Source organism: Rhinolophus sinicus, chromosome 3 (genome assembly GCF_057876585.1).
Source record: "Rhinolophus sinicus isolate RSI-liver-muscle chromosome 3, RSI-T2T, whole genome shotgun sequence".
NCBI lineage: Eukaryota > Metazoa > Chordata > Mammalia > Chiroptera > Rhinolophidae > Rhinolophus > Rhinolophus sinicus.
Window position 1 is genome coordinate 11,907,896 of NC_142503.1, and position 25,004 is coordinate 11,932,899.

Consider the following 25,004-nt stretch of genomic DNA (forward strand, 5'->3'; position numbering starts at 1 on the left):
TCACACCTTCTCGCACTCATTTTGCCTCTTTTGGCATGTGTTCTGTTTGTCTGCCATATGTATCCATCCCTGCAACATTTCTAGACACATTTTAAAGTTTGAAATGTATCCTTCCCCGCACTTTGCATTTCTATGCCTTGGGAACTTGGCATAAATTTTCTCCATCAAAATCTGACTGATCTTCTTTCCTTTTTTACTTAAGCTGGTTAATTTCAAAGAAGCATTTCCTCCTACTTTTATCATTTTTGGCCCAACTCAGACTTAAGAGAACATAAAAAATGTAGCAGTGTATCAGAGAAATCTCTTTGTAGTCCTGTGAGGGCAATCCTAGTAGACAGGTGGTGTCTTCGTGAAAGAACTGGATTAGATCAGAAAGTTTTCATCTAAGCTTTTCAGCCAACTTCCTGTGTGAACCTCCTTTGGCTTAAAAAAGATACTGCAGCAAGCAACTGTTCATTCCTGTAGGAATGGTTTGTCACATTGTGAGATCTGACTTAATTCGTAATTCATAGAATGGCCCTCAGAACGATTGCCTGAAAATTAAAATTTTGTTTCCTAATTTATCTGATGGCTCTCTGTGACACAAGCAAACTATCCTATTCCAATTCGGGTCACCTACCATTCACAGACTAGAACACATGCTCATGTCATCACTCCAGGATGAATCTTGTTTCTCTCCCTCTGTACCTTCTTCATTTTCAAAGATCTAGGCCAAGTACCACTTCCTTCACAAATCCCTCACTGATTCCATCCACATTGATCTTAGCTTTTCTAATCTTGTGAAGCATTCATTGATTCTCTTTCTCGTTTTACTTCTTAATCATAGACTCTTACACAGCCTGGGATCCTCTTCCTTCTCTCTTTGGCCTGACAAACACAGACTTGTTAAGACGTTCTGGTAAGCAGCACCTTGTCCTTCAAATCACCCCTGACCACTCTCACCATCTGTTGCCCGAGGAAGTAAGTGTCCTCTGGACGCTGCTACCATAGCATCATCTGTATGAGAATATAGTATGTGTCCCCCTGTTTAATGACATTTCTTCTCTACTTCCCCATTGCAGAGTGAGCTTCTTCCTAGTAGGTAGTTAATCGTGTTCAACTCAACCTCACCAACACCTAACCCTAACTCTGGAAAATTAAAGAGGCACAATAAATATTTGATGAAGTAATAAATGAATGGACAGAAAACAGAAATTAATGAACATGTAAAGCAGTGAATTATTGCATTGTTATATGTATCAAATAATTACTGATGCATATAAATTAATTCATTACATGTATCAATCAATAAACGAATTATGTGCTCGTATTTTATCAATCATTATGTTTATTAACTTAGGAACCACAAGTCAGTTAATAATACGTATCAATTAATGATTATGTGCACATTTATTTCTTGCTGAATGAATAGAGGGGAAAATGAGTGCATAAGATATATTCTTGAACTTTCCCACGTAACTGAGGAAAGAGATTTTGTTTTCGTCACTGCTATAGACTCAATGTTTGTGTCTCTGGAACATTCATATGTTGAAGTATAATCTCCAGTATGACAGTATTTGGAGGTGGGGCCTTTGGAAGATGATTAGGTCATGTGGGTGGAACCCTTATGAATGGGATTATGGTCCTTATAAAAGAGACCTTAAAAGGCTTCCTCACCCCTTCCACCATGTGAGGACACAGTGAGAAACTGGCTATCTATGAACCAAGAAGTGGGCTCCTCCCAGACCCTAAATCTTCCAGCACCTTGATCTTGGATGTCTCAGTCTCCAGAACTGTGAGAAATGAAGTTCTATTATTTATACGTGACCAAGTCTGTGGTATTTTTATTATAGCAGCCCAAACAGACTAAGACATTCTTAGTTTACATATGTTTACCAAAATGATTTTTATTACAAATACAATTTACTTAACTCTAAGAAAGTTATGAAAATGGAGAAGAAAGTAAGGAAGAAATTACTGGGAGGAAAAACATGAATAAACCCAGTGTTTTAACCATAGCACCTGATATATTTTCTTGACATGTTTTCCACGTAATTATCGTGTTTTACCATTTTGTATGCCATAAGAATGACTGTGTAATACTCAACATAATAGACTGTCACAGTTTAATTAATGGAAATCCACCGGCCAAAGGCCAGGAGAACACATCTGAGTGAAACAAAGTAAGGTTATTCAGCGTGCTGCAGCAGGGAAGGGTTCTCTCCAGAGGAACTGTCCACGTCTCAGCAGGAGGATTTGGGAGAAGGTTTATGGAAGGATGGGGCTTGTGCTGGGTGACTCTAAGTAGGGCTTAAAGAGAAGAGGGGCATTTCTGAATTGGATGCTATCAGAAATCAGAGGCAATTTGGGGATTGGCTACCTTGGCAATTATTCTGTAGGATGTGGGAAGATTAAAGCAATGCTGCGTTGTCATTGGTAAATAAGTAGTAGTCACTTGGGTTCGTACAAAGAGGGGTTGTTTAGTTGTTTTTTGCGGTCGCTGAGTGTCCTGGCCTCTGTATTGTTTCAGACCTGCTCACAACCACGCCTGAAACAAGTTGATGAGTGTTGATGTTTTGTGTGTGTTGTTCATCACAGCCTTGCTCTAACTGCCCACAGCCAGGACTGATTTTCTCTTTCTGAAATGATTTATTTATCGTTGGACTTTTAGTTTTTCCACTTTTCCCATTCTATGATGTGATATGCTGAGCACCATTATAAATTAACTTTGAAAAAAAGATCCCAGAGAGGGCCGTCAGTATCAACTTGTGGTCGGTTTTTCCTTTGATCGCTCTATTGATATTATTTTTCTGCCAAAATTGCCATGAACCAGTTTGAACTATCGACAGTAACATATGATACTATATCTCCATTGTTGTTGTAAATTTCATATTTTAAAACTTATTTATTTAGTAGGCAAAAGTGGAATACAATTTTTAACTTATTTGAGTTTCTATAATTATTCGTGAGGTCGATTTGTTTTTTTTTTACATGTCTTGTATCTGAAATTATTTAGGAAATGGTAACTTATTTAGGGAATGGTAAAAAATGCATCTCTAATATGTTGCTATTGTAGATATTATCTACTCCATTTCTCATCATGCATTGTCTTCATTTTCCTATACAGACTAGCATTTTTGGATAGCCTTTCATATACTGGTGGAGACTAAAACTAAATATTTAATATTTTTATAAATAGTGTTCCAGTAAGCAAAATTTATGAATAAATTTTTTTAGGGCAACAATTTCAACTATTGGCAGAAATCACAGTAATAGATATTGTAAATGAATAAATGAATAAGGAAAATTTCTTATAATCATGCTAAGGCAAGATTTTTGAGCTGCATGCTTCTTTATAAAATTAGTGCATTTAAATTACCAAAATGATATAACTGTGTTTTGTTTGGCTTTAAAGCTACTGAATTTGTAGATATGTATTTGCTATGCAACAATAGAAAACTTATTAGTTTTTTATTTTCCCAAATATTTTTGGTGAAATCCATTTGAGAAACAAGGGAGACTTCCTGAAAGAAAGACACATGTCCATGAGGTATGTATCTAAGTTTTTGTTTTGTGTAATCTTGATTTTAAGTTAGCATTATAAAATTCTAGACACCAAGTGTATTGTCATAAATACCTATTGGATGACATATGCTTAGGTAAATAAAGATTTCTAAATGTTAATCTTTCCGCTCTACATCTTTCCCAAAATTGACTTATAAAATTAACTAAATGTAAATAAAAGATGCTCCTAAAATGATTTATAATATATTCCTCTTTATCAGTTATTTTTACTGACTTTTATATCTGATTGTTGCTTTCAGGTAATAACAGAAATGTACTCAATAATAAAATATGCATTTTAAATTACTGTTCAAGTTTCATATTAAATATTTCAATAATTATTTAAAGTATTGAAACATAGTATTTTAGACATTGAAGCCTAATGTCCTTGAATACACATACCGACATGCATGCATATTTTATACATGTAAATGTAATTTTACACATTAAGCATGAATACCTGTATATGTTTTTATATATACATTAAAAAATATATTTAAAATCTACCATACCTTTAGAAGCATAAACAGTTGTTTTTTCTTTAACTTGAAAGGCTAGCTAGAATTCCTAGCTCTGAATGACATGCTTTATTCATTTATGACAATCTTGTGACACCAGTCATATCTTGCAGCCATTCTGTTGTCCAGTAGTTTCCCTGTAATTATTTTTTGAGTTATTTCCAGAGTATTTCATAAACCATTTCTAATGTCACTGTATGGAAACAGATAATAAATTAATTCAATTTTTAAGGGCTTTTAAGAAACGTAGCTCTATTTTAGGTTGCAGTTAATTTTGTATTGCTACTTTTATCAGAGGCATGAGATACAGTGTTTCATTTTTTTTAAGATAAGGTTTTCATTGTTGCAATGTAGGGAAAAAATTGAAGTATAACAGTCAAGTTTTGTGTGTGTGTGTGTGTGTGTGTGTGTGTGTGTATGTTTGTTTTCTTTAATTGGAAGGGTAAAAAAGCAACCTTATCGTCCCTTTTCCCATGTGCTTCACCTTTCATGTCTGTTTTCCCATCTATTCCATTGACATTATGATGAAGGGAAGCTTTCCAGAATTTCTAATACTTTGAAAAGTAGCCAATGCCTGCTCTTTGGAGGCTACTTTGAAAATAAGTAACAATCAAAAGAGGGTGCTCAGGCTTTTGAAATCTTTAAAGACACGTCACTATGATCTTTGTAGCACTGCTACAGAAAAGACGACCACATCTCACATTTCTGGCGTTACTAATGACGATGCAGCAACTGAAAGAAAGCATGAATTTCTGGGAGTAGCTAAGATGCAGGACTCCTGCTGAGCTCACCAGTTCCTTACTCTGCACAGCTGCCTGCTCAGCTGGGGGTTTTAAATCAGCAGTGTGAGAAAAGACAGAAATGACCATGATGCATTTTCCTCACTGTGAGAAAAAGGTAATGTTCAATTAATGCTTCAGCCTTCTGTTTTCCAACTGACTTATTTCTCTGTCTTTTGTTTGTATGTTTTCCTTTGAATCTTTTTTGTTGTTGTTCTTGTTCCTTTTTGTCATGGAACAAAATATATTTGTACTTGCAGTTACACGAGAAGGGTACTGAGATTCTCTGGTTTCTTTGCTGAAATCAATGAGTTAGAGGAATTATAGTGCTTTTAAAAATGTGTACATTTACACCCATAAGATATTGACATGTGATCAGGCTCACCTAGCTAAGCTTGCACGTAACCATAAAAATATCACAACTGAAAGAGTAGAGCCCATTTTAAAAGTCTTTCAGTAATGCAACATCTGACTTGTTGAGACTATGTATAATCTTACCTGGTGATCGGCTGTAGAAATCGTGTGTACTGTGGGGTTAATAGTGAGCTCTGCTTTAAGGTTGGTTTGAGTCTTAATATAAGAGGTAACTTTAAAAAAGCAATGTTTTTAATCCTCCAGCCATTGAGAAATATATTACCTTCATTTACACCAATTATAGATTGTGTTTGGAATTGCGCAGATACAAACTGATACACATTTTATAGAATCTCATTCTTCACAGGGTTATTTAGTTCTGGATTCTTAGAGACAAACCCACTAGTGTTCTTTTTTTAAAAAAAACACCAAAAAACAAAACTTCTTTTTAATTTATTTAATTAAGTGTGTTTTCCCAGGACCCATCAGCTCCAAGTCACATAGTTGTTTCAATTCAGTTGTGGAGGGTGCAGCTCACAGTGGCTCATGTGGGGATCGAACTGGCAACCTTGTTGTTAAGAGTACCACACTCTAACCGACCGAGCTAACTGGCACCCCACCCTCCCACTAGTGTTCTTGGTTGTACTCTTTTTTTCTCTTTGAGAGCAATGTATTTCACAAGCCCAGAATGATACGAGAAAAAGTGACAGCAGTGTGTGTGCCTGCTCGCGTGAATGTATGCTCAACTCTGACTTGGGTGTGATGCATTTCCCCTCAGGTTTTCATTAGCCTTTTGGTTGGAAAGATGAATGCTTTGGACTGTGAATAACATTCTTAAGAATGAAGTTCAAGAGTTGAATGTTCATTGAAAACAGGCCAATATAATATTATTTTAAGGCATGAACCAAAATATTGATTGCCACCACTTTAGTAATCACTCAATATGAAATCTGATTGCAATTAATTTTACAAATGTTTAGTATGTGCTAGGCACTGGGCTTGGCAATGGAGACAGAAAGATAAGCATGTGGTTCTCACTCGTAAGACATGGATAGTCTAAACTTTTTCATCAACAAGCTATTTTCTGAAGAAGGATCTGATGTCCATCTCTAATTCTGTGCAACTCATGTTGGAGTAGTTTTGCAGAATCTATTGCATTTCACCTCAACGTAGAATACTATGTACTGAGTAGGCAATTAGTCTACAAATAAATATTTTTGACCTACTCAGGTGACGACTCTTTATTGAATGACTGTATTGTACCAGGCACCGTTGTAGACACATGAGGTCCACTCAGAGGCTAGACCCTCTACCATGGAGCTTACTACATTCTATCACAGAATCGAGGACAAAGAAGTAGCACAGTCTTTCACACTTGTTTTTAGGAGGAGAAAGGGGCAAGGGTGACTGAGAAATTAAACCTGCTGACTTGATTCTATAGCAATTCATCTGGCCCACTTGATTTTCATATTGGGTGATGCTGACCCAAAGGAAAAGAAAGAGCTTCTACAAGCACTTCCAGAGTACTTGGAAGTGACTTTAAAGTCAAATGACAAACAGTTTGTAATTAATAATGTTCTTTCAGATTCTGTGTTAAGAAGAGAGTGCAAAAACTATCTTAAATTATTCGCACAGTATAATGATTTTAAATTTCAAATGCCAAGTGGCTAAGATTCTTAGCAAAAGTTACCCTGAGCTTCCCTCGGCCGACCAATGGGCAAAACACACAAGTTCTCCTCTTTTCTTTTTCTTTCTTTTTTTAAAGGTAAATTGCTCATTTTTTAATGGTAAGTTTTAAAATTAAATTTATAAAACACAAGTTCTTAATGTCCCCTGAGATTGCTACACCTCTGTGTGGCCTGCTTTCATTACTAGTGAAACCAGTCCACCGAGCGTGCCTTTGAGATCCCACCCAGGAAGGCATTTGGGAAACATTTGTCTGCAGCTTCACATCACCTCTGTTTCTCGTTTGGAATACCTCATTTTTCTATTTTAAGATTGCAGTGGGATGCATTTTTTCTATTTTCTCTTTTGATCTCTTTCTTGGTTTCTTTCTTTGTTTCTTTCCTAATTTCTTTCTATAATCATTCTATCTATAAGCTATCTGTCTGTCTGTCTGTCTGTCTGTCTGTCATCTATCATCTATCTACCTATCTGTCTACCTAGTCATCATTTAGCTATCTAAAAATAAGCACCTAATCTTTTTTAGCCCACCCTCAGGTATTTCAAATTTACTTATCCATTGTCATTTCTGTTAAAACAGTTGAAAAAACTAAGTTCTCATGTTCCTAGTTTTCTTTGCAGTGAAAGTGGCCATATTCTTTAGTTCTGGACATTGAAACCTGAGCATAAACTTGCTAAGAGCTCTATGAAAGATCTTGTTTACCTGATATAAAGGAAAGACATGGCTGGCATAGTTCCTGCTTCCTTATTTCTTGAAGATGAAAGCTACTGCAGCCGTTTTGTGACTATGAGGCAGCAATGATAAAATCCCAAGAGAATTTCAGAAATACCAACCTTAACATGCTAAAACCACTGAATCAATGCCAGCTGCTCCCCTTAAGACTCCTGGTTATTTTGGAAAAATAGACCAATATTTATTAAGTGACCCAAAATGGTGTTTTCTGTTCCTTTTAGCTGGAAGCATTCCTTAACGGACGCCACATGCATAAATAATTTACTAGAGAGATTGCTGAAAGCTGAGCATTATGTTATAAAATAAAACAGTGAACAGCAAAATGTAATTCTTGTTTTCAACTATTTTCTGGTGAACATTTTATATCGTAAGCAAATAAAAATCAGGAGACTGTATGATACTCATCCAAGGTCTGAGATCATTTTGCAGGAACAGATTTCTTACTGTTTCTTGGTGTTCATTCTCTCATACGTAAAGTAAGGGATTACATTATTTCTAAGAGCCATTGCAGATCTAAATTTCTGAATTTATTAGAATAAAATGTATTTTAGATCTGTAGATTTATAACACTACGTTTTGAGTAGTATTTTAAAAATTGTATTCCATGGATACTTTCAGTATAAAAAAAGTCATTGTGATTTTTAGTGGTCCTGTTAGGATTCTGTATATTCTACATTGAAAAAATTGAGCTATGAGTTTGAATCTTTGATATGCCATTATCTACTCTAAAAATCTAGTTTATTTAGTTATTTACTTACCAAAATGAGCACAAAAATGATATCTGAAAGCATTCTTTAGGAATAATTTTTTTCCCAACAAAACTCTATACAACCTCATTAATTTTCTCCCCTTTTGTGAGTATAAAATCCAGACAAAATAATTCCACTAATATGGAGATATGTCTGACACTAGGTTTTCCAGCCATTTTGTCATATGACTGTGCAATTGTATGAAATTGGCACAAAGACGTCTCATTGATAGCGAGAAAAATGTTCTCAGATTGCTTTTGGGAAGCATAAAGCATAAAAAATAACATGTTTCTATATCACTTAGAAGAATATATGAGTAAATGTGAATTATAGGTGACTTGATCATAAACAACATTAATTTGAAGGCCTATTTTATTTTTCCATCTCATCTTGCAATAATATGGGGTTATGTGAGTTGATCAAAGGCCAGTTGCTCCAACCAAGCCTTTTTGGGACATATAGGTTGATACTTAACTCCAATTTGTAATTTGGTTGATGTTGGAAACAGATGTGCAAAGAAGCCATTACTGGAAATAGAAAATAAGTAAAATAGAGACTATACAGAAAGAAGAGAACAGATAGCAAGCAAAAAGCTTTAATGCAGAAAATAAACAAAAAGAAATGATGTGTGTATATTTGTGTGTTTGTGTGTGTGTGCATGTGTGTGTATATGTGTAAGAGTATGTGTGTGTGCATGCATAAGCAGACATGTGGGACAATTAGGGAAGGAGAATGAAAATGCATCCATGTAGAGACTGTGTCCTTTTCATGAGATGAGTAAACTATTGCTGGATAATTATCACCACGTCTTGTTTTCCAGAACCATGTGCAGCCCATGAACTGGAGAGCTGATCTGATACTTAAAAATGAGGACTTTTTGCTTTCTTTGAAGCAATATAGCATCTCTGGGTGGTAGTCAGGTATAAAACAAACAGAGATGCCTTTTTTCTATATGCTGGAAGCAGTCATCCCTGTTACCAGGGAAACGTCCTTTGGCAGCAAGGGTCACCTTCGGAAACAATTGGAAGACTTCAAAAGCAGATCAACAGAGAAATACCAAGCCCCAAACTTCCTAGCTAGTGTTATCTCCTAATCTAAAAGGTCATTTTCAACAAACACTTGCTTATGTGATTACTATGTACTGGGAAGTAGGAAGGCAAAATTAAATGTGTAATAGGTGCACCCTAGTAAATTCAAGCCTTGCTCTTGGAAGCCTGTGGTTTTGGTAGAAATGCTTTGAGACGGGGAATGAGCAGGAACAGCAAGCTGGATGCTGGGTTGACATTCAGGCTTACAAGAGAAGCTGCATTTAAGACTTCGTTTGCAGAAAAATTTCTCCTCATTTAAAAAAAAAACTGATTCTTTACTCATAAAAGCACACTTCATTGTACTTTGTCTAAATTAGTGAGATTCTTTTTAATATCTAAAAATATTTTGTCATATATCATATTTGTGGAGATTTGGTATCAACAAGGCAAAAATTCATTCATTCATTCATTCATTCATTCACTCATCTTTCTGCCAAATATTTGTGATTCCAGACTACGAGTCAGGTGCTACTCTGGAGATGGAGAGAAAAATAGAACATTGTCCTTGTATTTAAGGTCTGGGGGACTCAATCTGATGAAGAAGTCAGACAGAGAAACAAGCAATGGAATCACTTACAGAAGCATCACAGGGCGATGATTGTAAGTCTTCCTGGGGAGATGAGGCGAGGCTGAGGGCAAAGGAAGTGGTTGATCTTAGCCTTGTAGGATGGATAAGTGTAGAGCAGAGTCCAGCGCTAGAAGGACACACTAGACACAGACAACAGCAAATGCAAAATGCAGAGATATAAAGGGCATATTTCATGGACGTTCTGTTGACTGAAGGTCAGGATGTACTTGGGAGTGTGTTTGGGGATGAGGTTTGAAGAGGAAACTGGGCCGAGATCATCGAAGTCCTTTACACAGTATGAAAAAGTTTATGCTTTACCGTTTGTTTTCCGGATTTTTCCTTTATAACTTTAAATGTAGCCAACGGGATTATTATTATTTTTAAGGCTATACCATATTTGTTTATTCATTCATCAGTCAATAAGATTATATGATGCTCGAATGAATAGAGCTTTAACTAGCTTGGTATGACTCCCTCTTTTTCCCCTTTTGCACTGCAGAATTATTTATAAATACCTATGTGCTTTCAGAAGACGTAAGGACTTGGAGTTTCTATGACACTTTATTTCTAAAGGAATAATTGTGAAACCTAGGGATAAACTCTCTTGCTATTAAAACTTACAATAATTTGATTTATTAAAATACAAATAATGGAATTTTATAACAGGAGTTAGGGGGACCTTCCCTTTCAAAGTAACTAGTCGAATTAAGTTGTCAGTAGCAATCATTTCTTGAAAACACACACCTTTTTGTCAGAAAATTAAAAAGGGTCAAGTTCTGATGGCTCTTCTGACTACTAACATGTTACACTGCACACTGAAATGCATCTTGTTCACACTTCCTTTATCATGGACAAGAATGAAACTTTGTGTACAAGAAAATGTGGAGGGTGAGTATAGTTGAGAGCTAAAGATTTTTGGCATCATTTAGGTTAGCCACCTGTTCTAGCCTGCATTTGTTGAATAAATTAGATGCTCGGGGGAGACTGTATGCAGCTGATTGGTTTGCCTTGTTACCAAGGCAACCATTTTTTCTCTCTGCTCTATGACTCTGAAAGGGTTCATAACCCTTTCGTATTCTTCTGGTCAGGAACATGAGAAAATTTCTTTTTTCAAATTCCTGGCCAAGCTGATGGGATTAATGAAATTTAACAGATTACTCTTACCATATTGTTTATTCAGACAGTACATTTTCCAAATGTTTGAAAAACTTAGGTCCAAACCCTACAGGCATATAAATAACAGCTAAATGGAGGGATGTTAATGATAACTAATAAAACAAATTGAAAATATTTTTCAATCTCAAGTGGAGTTTGTCCAAGGCAATAGATGTAAAAATATAGATTCTCTAAAATTAATCTAAAAAGGCAGTGAATAAAAAGCTATTTTCCCAAATTATTCCAGCTATTATTTCTATCAGGATTTTCCTTATTCTACAGAGACAATGTAACATGAAAGGACAAAGATTCAGCAAGGGCTTTATCAGATCCACCAAACTATGAGTCCAGGAGCTAGGTGATCATTTTCTAAATGCCAAAGGGCTGGGGAATTGTGGGGATATGGGTGACCCCACATTATGGTAAAGCTATCAGAAATCAACACAGATTTTTACCCTGAGTGACATTTAGACCCTAGCATATTATTTTTCTTCTTTTTTGTAATTTATATTTATCTTTTCTCTTCACCTTTGTATGCTCTCTCTTTGTATTCCAGATCTTCATGCATTAAAAAATAATAATAATAATAAACAGTAGAAATCCCAAACAGACAAATTTCTCCAGCACCTACCTTGTACCAGGAATTTTATGTTATCCCATTTGCCTCATTTCTCGTGTCAAATCAATGAGATAGATATCATTTATTCTCTCATAATTGAGTAAACTGAGACTCAAGTAGATTGTATAACTTGCCAAAAGTAATGGGAGATGGTATCTTATTGACTTCTAACTCACTCCAAAGCAATGTTGTCCACTGTGCTATGGAGTCTCTAAAGTTCTGTAATAATACTAATGGAATATGTCCTTTCTGAACATCGAAATATTGGGGAGAAAAAAACCCAGATGGAATCTTAAAACATTTCAATGAAACCTCTTGGAGGGTTTCTTGTTCTATTAGGTTTGGATGTTTTCACATGTAGACAGAGACTCCAGGCTCTAATTCACTCTAGTGCTGAAGCATTTGTACTCAGTAAGATGAATGGCTTTGTCATACATGGCAATTCCTTTTACATGTTTTAAAAACTATCTTTCTATAAATTCTAGAGAAGCTGGTTAAAATTCAACCTTGAACACCTATCTTGTAACTATCTTTTTTACTGTTCTTTATGGTTGAAGAAGAGCATCTGGTCTCCTGATACACATAGTAGGACCACTAGGACCTTTGTGAGAAATGAGGCTCATATTTTGATCACAGACAAACCTTAATGCAATTAGATTTACTCTGATTTTGGACCTTCTACCAATTTTAATTCTGCATTCTGAGGTTTCAAAGCTGGAGTTGATACTTTTAAATAAATATTTCTTTGATATGTACCAGAACATTTAAAGACATGGCACAGCACAAAGACACAGTTTTTAGGAAGTACAGTTCTCGGTGTCCGATAAAACTCGGGGCAAATATTTCACTTGATGTGAAGGAATATTGTGACTGATCCCAGCTAGGTTAACAAACACTTCACTAGAAAGATGGTCATAGATATATACGCACAAATATATTATTCTCCTAGAGTATGGGGATTTGGCAAAAGAAGAAAATGCGTCCTTTAATTTGTTGCAAGATGGATTTGTTTCCTCTCCCTCCCACTTATCTTTAGCATCAGTATAATGTTTAAAAGTTTCTCTGAAGAATAAGGCAATTATTTACAATCTGAAAAAGAATGTTATACAAAGACATTCTATTAGCCCTTTTAAATACCTTTATTTAGATATATTTACTTCTGCAGTTCTTTTCCACAGTTATCCAGCTTAGATTAAAGTGCTACTTTTGTGCTCCAAATAGTCTGCTAATGCCCTAATTCATTCGACAAGCTCTCAGCAACCATTGACTGTCTGCCCTGGGCCAGGTGCTCCGTTAAATGCCGGGCAATCCCTCTCTTTGGCAAACTTAGTTTTGTGGGGAACATCCACCCAACCATCAGTGATCTCAGCAGGGTAAGTGTTGTCCTAGAGTAATGAACTTGAGGATTGAGGGAATATTAGAAAGTGTTTCCCAAGTGGAGATTCTTCCAGGACTAGGTACTCTTCATCCTGAATCATCCTCAGCATCGTCTACTGCTGACCACTGTCCCTACCATTTGTTTTCCTGTGTTCGCCCTAGTCTTTGGATGTGTCAGAGTGTATCTTCCTAGTCATAACCTTGGCTTATCTCAGTTCTGGTTTCTTCTTTGCCTGTACAACATAAGTCGTAAGTCATAAGTCATTGTTCAACATAAGTTTGAATAATTCTCCTGGAATTATTTTACTTTGTTGTGATTGGATGGCTACTTCTCTCTCTAGAATAACCCTGGCTGATTTCTTCCAACATTGCATTTTAATTATTATCCACTGGAAAGCAAACTTTTTAAAAAAACACACACCATTGTTGACCTGTGCATTAACTGCAAGTGGCAGGATGTGTGTAGGAATGTTCTTCCTGAGGGATCCTCTCGTAGAGAGAGCTTCCACTACACAGCTTCACTTAAGGCACAGCCTGCTCTCCATCAAAGGCCACTCTTCCCTGTGTCTGCCCATCTCTGTTGAGTATTTTTGCAATACCTACAGTCAAGTTGAGTGATGCCAATTAGAGGCCCCCACACCAGCCAGGAGAGCAGCTGGATGACTGTCCTGAAAGTCAGCAGACACCTTCCACCGACATCAGAAATCAACACATTCCTGGGGTCCGGATTCATTTTGTTGTTTGAAATCTAAATTATAAGCACTTTTGTTTTTTACATAAAATAAATCATATTGAATATAGTTTTCCCCAACTTGCTTTGTTCCCATATAATTTGGAGACCTTTGGTGTACTCAAGACAGAAAAGAAATTTAGCGACAGACTGGGCAGCTCAAACCAAACCTCTAGGAGAGAACCTTGCTGTTCTGGTGAGGTCAGAAGCAGCACTCAGTAGGCCCTTGTCATGACATAATTCAACTCACACTGCCTGTGTCTCTGGTTATCCCTGTTCCACTTGTGAATTCTTAAGGGAGAGAATTAGGGTCTAGCCTGGGTCACATGTCTCTACACTTGCCCCAATCATGGCTAGAAACTGGTGGAATTGACCACTGGGGGGATTGGTTACAATTATACTTGTCTTTTCTTCATTTCCTAGTTTCCACATAAAAGTGGCTTGCCAGCGTCAACTGTCAATTTATTGTTTCAGTCCGAATTACTAGCCAAGGTCTCTTTCTGAACTTTTTTCTTCTTTCTTTAAACTATCCTGACCATAAATTAACCTGTCCTATTTCTGTCCTTCCCTTCCCTTTTCCTTATGGGCGACACTGTTTTGCCATGAACTTCCTTAACTTCACGATCTTGATTTTTCTTGACAATAATTCTGGTTCTTGACCTGATTATGTCATCTCAGGCTTCCCAAATAATAAGTCTCTTGCTACAGAATTGCCTCCTGTGTAGAGAAGTCCTAGTCAACTTTCCAGTGGCTTTGGAGTGGGTCCTGGATGAGTTGAATCTTGAAAGTAGAGGGAATAATAGTAATAATAATAATAAACTGTATGGAGGTATCGGGAAGTACAGTATTTCTAGAAGAATTTAGGGGTGCAATGTATATGTGGAGGTAAGTATAGTTGAGTCTGAAAAGGTAAGAAAAGGTTATGGAGAATTGGAAGGCAATGATAATTTCATGAAGAATTTAAATGGGGGAATGATGTGATTAGATTGCATATCAGGAGAAAGCTTAGCTTGGTGTAAGACTTAGAGGTCGTTTAAGGATTATTAAAATAATCTAAAGAGACATAAACCAACGTAGTGGCAATGGAGGTGGAAATATGTGAGCTGTTTAGGAAACAGAATGCATAGGACTGTTTGCAGTTGTGAGCGAACAAAGAGTTGAGGCTGACTCTGAAGGCTCTGGTGTTTGGAGGTGATGATGACAGTGCCATTTATAAAAAAATACAGGAGGATTATGTGTGGTCAAAGTGTGTGTGTGTGTGTGTGTGTGTGTGTGTGTGTGTTGAAGGGAGGAATACATTTACTTATATTGTCTTTTAGAAGTCTTTCGGCCATTAATTGGAAACGTCCAAAGAACAGATGGGTTTGTGGTGCAAGAACCCAGGAAAAAGATTTGTGTCTGGGTCCTAATGTTGGTGGACAAAACTAATGAGGGATAAATGAGACTGAGTACAAACTTTTTTTCAAGAACAGTGCAAAAACCTAAAAAGAGGCTTAAGGAGAGAACTCTAGGGAATACTTATTGTCACTGGATGAGAACAAGAGAGGAATCAGCAAAGAGTCTAAAAGGAATTCACAAAGGCTGAAGTTTGCTTTTAACCATGCAGGAGAGAGTGAGTCGTTGAAACGTAAGGAAGGAAATAATTCTGGAAAAGAAAGGAAGGTATGATTAACAGTATTAAAAATTGTAGGTTGGCCTAGTAGAATAAGGCATCATTTATGATTGCTAAATGGTTCCTCTGAGAACCTCACTCTTGGAAAGTAATTAGATATATAGCCTCTCTATCAGAATGTATGTGACCCCTGGTCAGGGCAGGTGGCCTTTGCTTTCCTATGACACTCATGATACTGGTTACCAACTGACGTGGCACTCAGGATCCCTAAGCTTTTCCTTGTTCCTGACCTCTGGTAACCACAAACCACTAACGTCTGTTAAATTCAGAGTTAAAAAACAAAACAAAACAGGAATAGAGTCATTATTTTTTTAATGATAATATCCTATATCATTATTGTGAATTTTCAGAAAATATAGAAATATGAAATGAAGGAAGTATAATTATCTGTAATGTGTAATGAAGGACATAAAGAATCTCAAGACAAAATGTCCTGCCCAATGATAACTATTGCTTATCCTTTATTGTATATTCTTTAACATTTAAATTCATACTCCCTAGAGGTTTTTCTGCGTATATACATTTTAAAATAAAAGTGGAATTTTACTATTCATACTATTCTTTATCAACATTTTGACTTGACTGTAAAAAATGTTATTTACTGATTTTCATATACAGTAACCCAAGATTTCCATTATGCTTTGTAACGGTCCCCTGGGATTCTGTTATCTCTCCTGTAATGTATATAGCAAATTTCCACCTGATGACCAGTGAGGTATTTCTAATTTTTAATGTCAATGTAACATCAGGATGGGTACATTTCTGCAAATATCTTTATACATGTGCAGATTACTTACTGAGGATGCATTCTCTGAAGTGGAATTTTTGGTCAAAGATGTAATGTTCACGTGTTGATAGGTGTTGCCAAACTCCTGCTGATAGCTTAAGAGGTTATTCCTTTTTCTTCTGTACTGTTGCCAACAGTGATTTAATAGTTTTTAAAAAGTGTTTGCTAGCTTGATAAACTATTAGAGTCTTAATTCAGCATTGCCTGACTCTCCAGGCCTTGATCCGTGTCTAGGACTCTTGTGCTGTGGCTGCCCATGAATCTGCTGTGATGATGGTGACGATCTCACAACTCCATCCTCTCTTTAAAGGGAATTTTCTTAGTATTTGTTTTCTAAATTTCTAGGTCTGACTGCTCAGGGTTCAATAGTAGCCACTCATTGACAGCTGCTGAATGGAATCCCTTCTTTAGTGATGTGTTCACTACTAGAATACTTCCTAGAGGATATGAAGTTTTATAAAACTTTATTTCATCTTCCATCCTTGCCCTAAGTCTACTTTTCCAAGAAAGTCTACTCCTCCTCTTTCAAATATACCACCATATTGACCTTTGTGTTGGCTTTTTATTGTCAAGAAGTAAGTCATTCATGTTTTGCCAGAATGGAATAGAAAATGGATTCCCCACCCTGGGCAGCTAGGGCAGAAGAAACTTCCCAAATGATGGTGATAACAGTGAAAATCAGTTCAAGGCAGATTTCTTGGACAAGGCGTGCGACCAGATTCTGTGGCTTAACTTCCAGTTTCCAAAGATTAACTCGCACATGGGATTTTTTCCTTTATGAATCACATTGACCAGAATTTTGTTGCGAGAACTCATACAATATGGGCAATGTTTCTGTCCTATCTTTGGCTTCAGGTATAGAAACATCTCTGCCATAAAATTAAACTGTGTAGCATTGATTGGAATTGCTCAGGGGCACATGACATGACAAGAAAAGGCTGGGGGCAATTCCAAGACTCTTGTATTTCATGGTCCCTGCCTTCTCATTCCACTGGGAAAGATACCTGGAAACCTCTAGTTTCACTCCTACATCTAAGGTTTAATCAGACAGATACCTTGGTGATGATTATTCTCTCATTTCTTCACTAGAATATGAGCTATTTAAGGTCACAAAATCTTATTCAGGACTCAAGAGATACTGAATGAATTCTTTTAACTATGAGTCATGCTTCTAAGGAGGAATGCAGACATATCAAAGATATAAAAAATTTGCTAAACTTTTCCCCATTTTATTGCCACCAAATTGATTCAGGCTACCTCTATTCTTTCACCCCTCAAAGCTTTCTCAAACAACACAGAAGATATAAATAGTGAACCCTGGCAGTGATTCCTCAAGGCATAAATCTATTTCACATCCCAGGAATTTGGTTCCACTGAGAATGCACCTGGCATCTAGTGGTTCAAAGGTCTCATTTTGTCTTTTATCTTGGGAGTGTTCTGGTTCTTTGGTCATGATCTCACCATGCCATGATTCTCTCCTTTGTTTCAAAGGTTTGGTCTCTTTTCTCATTTGGAGGCAATCCTAGTCAGGGCATTATTTGATGTAATGTGCTTTGGAATATTGTCTGAGAATGTCACAAAAAAGTGCTGTTTACATGACATGGAAAGCACACCCAGTAAATAATCTGAGATTAAACCCTTTTCAAAAGAAGAGGGTCAAGATGAGCTCAGTTTTATGCATCACCTTTGATCCAGGTCTATTTGAAGAGATGTGTTCACATTGGGGCCCAAGACTATGAGAAAAAAAAAAAAAATCGAAGGCTGGGTTTATTTTTTTCCTTCATGCATCTGATAATACAGCATCCACTGGAATATTTATATTTGTAAGAATTTCTTTGTCTTGAATTAAATAACAATTGTGGGTTAATATATATTCTCATTCATCTTGAATTTCTGGAATTCTAGGCAAGGACTGAAGGTAACAACTCAGGAAATTTGATATATAGGAAGCCTATTATTTAGTAAAAATGAAAAAAAGTGACATAAATGGAGGAAAATGTTTTTCTGGACAGGATGCAGCATTGTTGAATGCATAGTCTTGCCTTTGGTTCATGTCAGTGGTTTGCAAACCTGTCTGAACATTAGAGATCCCCAAGGTGCAATAGTAATAATAATAATAATAGTAATAACAACAACAACAATAATAATAGATAAATAATAAAGGCCAAGGTCCCATCCCAAATACCCTGGTTCAGTCTTGGGGTTTGAATCTGGACATTGATATTTTTCAAGCCCTTAAGTGACCCTATTATGCAGCCTGTTGAAAACCACTGGTCTATGTGGCAATACCCCACTATACTCTGATATTTTCCTTTGATAGTTCCTTATTTATTCTGTCATAGTTTTCTTCATTGCCCACAGCATTTGTGACACTGCATCTCTCAAACCTCCTTTAAGTTAAAATGTAAAAACTATGCTTTATGTAAAGAAGACAGTTTATTGTTACTATAAATTTTCTCTCAAAATGGGTTTTCATAAAGTGGAATGACCATCACTCACGTATGTGAGGAATGCAATCATTTCCTTGACTTCTCTGGTTTTATCAAGGCTGTGTGCAGAGGTCCCCAGACACTGTGGAACCCACCGCTGATCTGCTAATAAATATATCCTGTCTTGTTCTAGAAGATGCCAGCTGAGTGATCTGCTTTCAGTCAGCTAGAAACAACTTTAATCCCTTGCTGAGATGCCTTCCTCCTAACCCGACACTCTTCAAAGGAAATGAGCTCTTGTGCTGGCCAGTCACTCTCTGTCTCTCAGCCACCTTTGGCCTGTGGGTCTTGAGGAAGGTCACATGACATTTCTTCTCTACAAAATGAGGGAGATCGATGCCGGACTCTCTAAGATATCCTTTTAACTTTAGAGTCAATGAACTACGATCTAAATAAACACTTCAGTGAACCATGAATGCTATTCACACCTAATAGCAAGAACAATAGCCTTCATCTTTTCTGAATTTTATTTGTAGCATCTAATTAGAGCCGAATCAAATTATTATGAAGGGCCACGGACTCCTAGCTTGTGTACATGCATACAGTAATTCTTTAAAAAATACAGAACTGATATCTGAGGCCTGGTGCTGGCTTTCATAGGAGTTATTTACTTTTATCAGACACAATGCCTGGTCTTAAAAGTTTGCTACCTCTCATCAGAGAGCTTAGGCAGGTACACAAAAATATAAAATACAAAGTCACAAGTCTGTGAGATTTGTGCACACTAAATCCTAGTATTTGAAGGGAATCTTTTCTACCAGCATAAAATGTAGTGAACAACGAACAACTGGAAAAGCTTCCTCACCCCCCCACCCCCCTACCCATCTCTTCTCCTGGCATCATCTCATCTGTTCTTGCGCGCTGCAATCACTCTAATCAGAAGATCTTTTGAAAATGATTTTTTGACTTAATTGTAGATTCACATGCAGTTGTAAAGAACAATACAGAGAGATCCCCATATATACTTTATTCAATTTCCTCCAATGGTAATTTGCAAAACTTGCATAATATCAAAACCAAGATATTGACCATGACATAATCCACTAATCTTATTTCGATTATCCCAGTTTTACTTGTACTTGTGTGTGTGCGTATATGTGTGTGTCTGTGTGTGTGTGTGTGTGTGTGTGTTTAGTTCTATGCAATTTTATTTATATCTGTAGGTTCCTGTGTCCACCACCATATTTAAGACAGAACAGTTCCAGCACCACAGGGACCCCTCTATTCGCTCTTTTATAGCCACCGATGTCTTCCCCGTTACTCACTCCTTCTTTATCCCTAAATCCCAGCAGCCACTAATCTGTTCTCAGTTTCTGATTTTGTCATTTCAATAAAGTTATGTAAATTGAATTATATAATATTTAACCTTTTGAGACTGGCTTTTTCACTTAGCATAATATCCTTGAGATTTATCCAAGTTATTATATATATCAACAGTCCATTTCTTTTTATTGCTGCATAGTATTCCATGGTATCCATTATATAGATGGACTACCATGTACTAAGCCATTTGCTCACTGAGGGCCATCTGTTCTGTTTTTAGTTTTTGGCTGCTATAAATACATATGCTATAAATGTTCATGTGCAAGTTTTTGTGTGAACCTAAATTTCCATTTCTCTAAGGTTAACTGCTTGGGTGCAGTTGTTGGGTGGTATGGAAACTGCACAGTCGGTCTCTTTAAATACAATTTGATTGGCTCACCCTCTTTTTAAAATCCTTTCAATGGCATCCCATTACTTTTAGCATCAAAAAGTAGACATCAGGGCCTATAAAAGCCCTGAGATATCGGGAGTTGGCTATTCTTGCATTCCTCATCTAATGCCTTTTCCTTCTCTGCCTCTCCTTCCAGACTTATGGGCTTTCTTTTAATTTCTTAAATGTCCCATGTTCTTATGCTACCGCAGGTGCCATTTAATAGTCATAAAAAGCCTTTCATATCAGTAGTATGTCGATGGAATGGTTGGTCTGCAACTGAACTGGACTTCATATGAGTTCTTTTTCCCCATCATCCAGTTCATATTATCAAACCCATTTCTCTTAAAACCTAGGATTCATTTTTTCCATAATAAAATTCATGACTCCCATGTTCACAGATGTAAATCCTTCCTTCACCTTCACCATCTCATGGGATAATATGACCTAAGAATTCAATTTTCTAACAAGTCAATATGTATTGTTGACCTAATCTGAGTTAGTGGTGATTTATTTTGATGGATCAATTCTATTTCCTTGGTGGTAAGAGTTAGTTTTTGTACAATTTGATAATTGAGTACTATATCAACATTAACCCATTTTAATATGGGGCTATCTGACCAATGTTGAAATAATGGGTTCTTTTTACAATAAAAATGCATGGCTAATTTGATGGTCTTTAAAATCAGGACAAATAGAATAAAGTTTAAAATAATGAAATGAAGAGGAAATTTATTAACTTCCAATATGGTTCCTAAATATGGTCTTAACACCACTAAACTAACCCAACGTCAATTTTATTTAGAGGCAAATACATAAATAAGTAAATAAGTAAGTGAATCAATCATAAATCAAACAACTGCGTTCTGTTTTTCTGTGTCAATTATCATCCCAAATATTTTCTTCATACCCATTTGGACTATCTTAAGAAATATGTAACTTAATATTGAACGGAATATAAATTAATCACTTAAAATACATAGTTTGCAAGAGTTTTTCTTCTAGCTTTACATCTTAAATGTTTTATTTTTTAGCTTTTATATTATACCACCTATCCTTCCTGATTTCTGCATTAAGAAGAGATTAGGACAGATAATCACAATTTTCTCTTCATTCCAAGAATTAGGTGAAAGGTCACAGAGTTAGCTGTAAATGGGAGAAGTTAGACAATGAAAACTGTAATAATGGAAGAAAAATTCACACTTAAGAAATTTACCAAAGAAGTTAGTGAGAACTCTCTTTCTTGGTAACTGAAAATTTGAAAAATCTTCATTCTTTCCATGGGATTTAGACTTTCAGTGGAAATGGTACTTTCTATTTCTCTTAAATTATCTTAGGTAGAATTTTTAATTATTATTTTATGATGGAAAAGAACTTTAAAAAGGTAACATGATAAATTCTAGCCAAGAACAGTGAGAAAAAGAGAAACTTAATTTGTAAGTATTAATAATAGACAATATGCTTCACAGAGAACATAATTTTCTATATATTAATATACACAATCATAATTTAATTTACCTTCCTTGCTGAATTTCCAAAGCACTGACACTGGATTGTCAAATGAACAAGAATGCATGTGTCCATATAATTGATCTGAAGCTTGGTAGACCTAATATCCACACACTGAAATAAAGATTTCTTATGACCGATAGAGGTTATCTGTTCTCAGTATCACTGCCTTTGAAATATTATTAAATTATTTCCATTTTTCATTGAATTATTCATTCATTTAACAGATATTTATTATGTACCTACCAGGTACCTAACACTGTCCTAGGTATGGAAATGCATTAATGAGCATGAGGCAGATAGGGTTTAAAGCCGAGTTTGGTAAAAGAGTCTGACCCTCAATACAGTAATAAGTGTGTCATTTCTGGTTGTTAAGCATGCTTGGAAGGAAAGGAACATGGCTTTTTGTGAGTTACAGCAAAGAACCTGGTTTTGGCTGGGAGTGGTGGCCTGGGAAGTTTTCATGAGTAAGTGAAGCCTTAGGTTAGATCTGAAGGGTCAGTTGGAGCCTACGGAGGGGTCGGAGGGGGTCAGAGGAGCACTGCAGAGATGAACAGCTTGTGCAAAACCCAACTAGGAGGGGATATATCACACGTAAGACATGAAAGAAGGCAATTGTGTTGAGTACAGTGTCAAGACAACAGAAAGTACTACGGTTTGGGGGTGGAAATATACTCAGGGACAGGGCCTAGCATTATAAACCATTTCAATAACTTCTGCAAAAAAGCCATCTTTTCCATTGCAAGTTAGTGTCAACATTACACACGAGTACAATTAATTAATTTAGAAAAAAGGAAAATATAATGTGAAATTTTGCAACATAAAACATTGAATATAATATGAACTACCACATGACATAAATGGGATGTATTTCACTCTCTAAGTTTCCCACATCATGCCCCATGATTATTTTTTATCTATAATAATAAAAAATTGGTGACTTGGAAGATGACATAAGATCTCTATAACAGAAATGTTTCTGGCTTATGAGAAACAGAACTCCTAATTATCAGCAGCTTAAACCATATGAACATATACTGTTTACCTAACAAGAAACCAAAAAAAAAAAAAAAAAAAAAAAAAGAAATCACCAAGGGCCCAGGCTCTTCTTATCTTCTTATCTCTCTTCTCTGATACACTTCATGCTTTGGCTTCTCATGGTTAGGAGATATCTGATATTATCTCCAGGAATCAAAAAATAAATTTAAAAAAGTCTATGTTTAAGGAGGAAGCAGAGCAGAAGAAGGAGTACACATAATTTATCATTTCTTACTCGTCACTTTTATGAGGAAAGCAAAACACTTTCCTGGCTCATCCAAAGCAATCCTCCACTGTTATCTCACTGGCCAAAATAAAATCACAGTCCCCCTGCTTCCTGGAACGATGTCTGAAAGTGAGACTTTGGCTTTTTTCAGACCCTATGAAGAGGCCAGAAAGAGAGAAAGGAGGGGGAATGCTGCTTGGTTATTCAATTAACAGTGCAAATGCACGAAGAGATTGGGTTATGAGAAAACTTACCTTGGAAACCAAGAAAGGCATAATTTGTTTTGGGCCTAATTATCCTCTAAACTTCTGTTTCTCCAACTGAGGTTTTGTGCATTTTCTACAATAATTTCTTCATTTTCTGTTTTTAGTTTTTATGATTACAGAGAAAAAAATTAATGCTGGATCATATGATCATATGTTAGATCACATGGATGATGGCAGTAGAACTGCCCTCCATTTTTTATTTTTTCTGTTTCGATCTCATTGGCACCAATGGTACATCTTTGATAGTCATCAGCTAGTAAGAAAAGAAGAGAATGTGATTCAGGCAGAGACCCATGCTTTCCCAGAGGCGAAGGCCAAGTGATGTCAGGAAGCACTATACAAATAAAGATTTCACCTGAGTGAAACCTTTGAGTAGAGAAAAGTGGTAGGTGAACCGAGGTAGCGGATGGCATGCAATAACATAGGCATGCCAAATGCTTTTGAAACCATGATGTAGCAGTCAGCACAATATTCAAATTTCAAACAGTTTAAGCTTATCAAGATGATTCACCCCATTAAATTGATAACATTACTTTTAATTTTGTTGGCTTTATCGTTTGGTTCATGTCTAATTTGTCAATTTGTTTCTGTAGCTGACTAAGTCCTCTGAGCATAAGATGTTCACACCTAGTATTATATTTATACACATTTACAGGTATAGTCAAAACAATGCAAATCAACAATGAGTATATGGGTTAATATATTTTTCCTTTAAAAAGGTTCCATTCAAATTTTAGAAACATTGATTAGAGAGCCCTTCAAGTTAATCATGGACCACCATGAAATTACCTTAGCCTGCCTCTATGTCAAGGAAAACTAGGTATGTCTATTTGTGCTCTACCCTACCCTTTGCTATTCCACATTTTAAAGAAGCAATCAATACACTCTTTCTGTGTGTTTTTTGGTTTGTCTCAGGGATATTCGTACTCCAATCTAAGGAACTGACAGATCAAAAGGCATTAAAATATCCCTGAGTAGTATCTCTTGGAGTCTGTCGTGCACTCTACACAATGAACTGCTTACCTAGAATTTTAAAGCTGGTAGAATTTAATTTGTTGAGGAAAATCAGGAGAGTTCATGCAGAGAACACTTGTAAAGAAAAGCTTCTTGATAAAGAAGCTCTAATCAAAATTGAATGGGTAGGCTCAAACAGAACCTTTGCTCTGTGCTTACAGTAAGTGACGGCTCATTTTTGTGGAGCAGCACAGATAAGAAGATAAGACCTTAGAGGTCATTCATGAAAAGTCCATCATGTCCCTAGGACCTCAGGAGGTGAAGGGCTCCCCTGAGGCCATTTCCTAAGCCAATAGACCCGTGAGGATTAGGACCCTGACATCCTGGAAGAGCATGGGTGTTTTTTCCCTGGGTCATATATATTTTTTGAAAGTGGAACTGGCTATTTGGGGGCAGGCGTGGGGACTAAAAGCA

At 36.3% G+C, this 25,004-nt stretch overlaps 1 long non-coding RNA gene across 2 annotated transcripts in view; it reads left to right on the forward strand.

Annotated features, from left to right (window-relative positions):
• Nucleotides 1-4,680: 4,680 nt before the first annotated feature.
• LOC141570726 (uncharacterized) overlaps nt 4,681-25,004 on the forward strand; it is a 34,728-nt gene continuing 14,404 nt past the window's right edge. Inside the window, exon 1 of one of the 2 annotated variants that reach the window (XR_016020599.1) lies at nt 4,681-4,958. This is a non-coding gene — a long non-coding RNA (uncharacterized LOC141570726). The remainder of the gene's footprint in view (nt 4,959-25,004) is intronic. The other variant, XR_016020598.1, reaches the window with a different exon arrangement.